Source organism: Lutjanus erythropterus, chromosome 8 (genome assembly GCF_056507025.1).
Source record: "Lutjanus erythropterus isolate fLutEry1 chromosome 8, fLutEry1.hap2, whole genome shotgun sequence".
Taxonomy (NCBI): Eukaryota; Metazoa; Chordata; class Actinopteri; order Lutjaniformes; family Lutjanidae; genus Lutjanus; species Lutjanus erythropterus.
In genome coordinates, this window is record NC_139324.1 from 33,622,220 (window position 1) to 33,624,599 (window position 2,380).

Sequence of the window (2,380 nt, forward strand, 5' to 3'; positions counted from 1 at the left end):
GTGCTGGTCACCCTCACCTGACTGCTGGGCCGTAGGCAGAAGAAGACCTGTGCTCCCCTCAGGTCCTCCGACAGGCCGCTCCACAGGCTGGGGCCAAAGGGACGGACTCGCCATGGGTCTTAGACTGAACTGTGGTAGCTGTAGAGACCACTACCAGAGAACCTGAGGGATTTATCAAATCTTAAAACCAAGTCAGGCAAGTAGTTGAGAGAAGGACTACTTCGGGATTTGTAGACCAATAAAAGCATCGTTTTAAAAAAGGTTTGCTGTCTTCATGGTCCTCGTTAGAAAATGAGCAGCTAAATTTTGTAAAAGTTGCAGATGATCTGTGGCTTTTTTTGGTAGACCATGAAGAGGGTGTTGCAACGATTAAGTCTGCTAATGATAAAAATGTGTAGCTTTTCAGTCTTGGCCTGGGAGAGAAGTGGAAGAACTTTGGCTGTATGTCATCAGATTAAACCGTAACTGTATAAAAATGATTTCAAGCAACATTACCACGTCATACACCCAATAATCTAAATCACATTTGTCACAGTTACAGCATTTGTTATTTCACCTCATGTCAAGTGAATGGAGTGGATTTCAACATCATTTGTTACCATGCCAACAACACCACACCGTGCTCTGAGCGACCTGCAGACATGAGCCGCCCTTTGCCTGAACACAGCCTGACCGACGCCCAGGTTGACGGTGGTGCCTGATAGGTACAGCGAGGTGACCGTGAAGAAGACCCACGTGCTGAGGTCATCGAGGGAGATCACGGTGGCAAACGAATCGAAGAAGTAGAACGTGGCGTAGAAGAAGCAGAGCACTCCTTGAGAGATCCCGGTGATGGCGACTCTGATCTGACTCTGAAGCCTCGGCGCGGAGAGGCCGCCCTGTGCCACGCTTCTGATGTGTCCGTGCAGGTAGCGGGCCGTGGAAAAGCAAGAAAATGTCATCACACACAAGCAGCTGAAGACAGGAACTTTGACCATGTAGATGCCAACTTGGGTTGTGACGTAGATTCCATCCTTGTGGTGCTCAGTCCATGTACCGTTGATGTAAGCAAACTCACTGGAGATTTGAAATACCACGTTCACACAAGTCAGGACACCAAGGATAAAAAAGAACATCCAGTCAAGAAGCAGAACGACGTAGATGAACAGCCTGATGTTCCTCTTGACCCAGATCAGAAGAGCTCGCTGCGAAGGAACGACGTGGATGTAGTAGTAGAAGTTCAGCCAAACAGAACACGTCATGCTGTTGTGCACGGAGCACATGAAAAGCATCCCCGACACGAGAAACACCTCAAGGTTTTTACATTCCTTTAACACACCATAGATTCCAGCCAAAGAGACAAAATAAATGATTGAGCACCAGACAAGATATCCCAGCAGCACCTTTAAAGGCTGCTTGAGCTTTCGCCCGTTGCACGCTGGGAGGATCAAGCACCACACGTAGAAGATGTTTGCAGCGAGGTTGAAGAGGATGAGAGGAAAGTTGATCAGTAAGAAAGCCGGCTCACTCATATCAGTAAACTCAGTTTCCATTGGTGGATTTGGAAAAGACAAAATATCAAAAAGCGAGTTGTGCCTCTGTGTGCCTGCTCGGGTCCTCTGAGCCGAAGAGGACCTTATAGGAAACTGGGAGACAAACGTAAATGTACCAGAACAGTTGTTAGGCAGAGCAGTCAGAACGTACAGTCATTATGTAAACATCTGTACCCACAGATGAAGGTATGTCATCAGTGTAGCATATGTTCCTCAGACGCACCTGAAAAAAGTGTCAGTAGAACACAACAGCACAGGACTGCATATGTTAGTCATTTGCTTCATGTGAACTTCTGTATATATCATTGTGTTGCCAGGTGGTGTTTTTTGAAGTGAACAGAATGTAGACAGTGTATGGCGACATTCACTTGTTTTTTTGTTTGTTTGTTTGTTTGTTTAATAGGATCCCCATTAGCTAAAGCCTCAGCAACATTTACTCTTCCATATTCACAAAACACATTCATTCCACAGTGTTTTCACCCACACTTCATCCAGTAAACTGTTTAGAGTTTGTGATGCTGTCATGCTGAACTTTATTCCACTAAAATTCAACTTGAATCTTTTTTTTTTTATCAGTTGCTTCCTCAGTTATTGTTAATTCCTGACAATAATCATGGGGAACTTTTTTCAGCTTCTGAAGGGGGGCATGTCACTAACATAAACTATGAAACATGAAGATGTACATATTACACACATATACTTAAATGTCAGATAACGTGGAGCATCATAAAAATAATCTTTTATCTGTTATATTTTGGATCTTTATTTGATAGTACATCAATTGAATCTTACTTGATTGACGGCTATAAGTAAAAGAATAGTTCAAAAATTTTTGAAATATGCTTTTT

General features: G+C 43.7%; 1 pseudogene; it reads right to left on the reverse strand.

Annotated features, from left to right (window-relative positions):
* Positions 1 to 287: 287 nt before the first annotated feature.
* Positions 288 to 1,532, reverse strand: LOC146323110 (uncharacterized; annotated as a pseudogene).
* Positions 1,533 to 2,380: the final 848 nt, after the last annotated feature.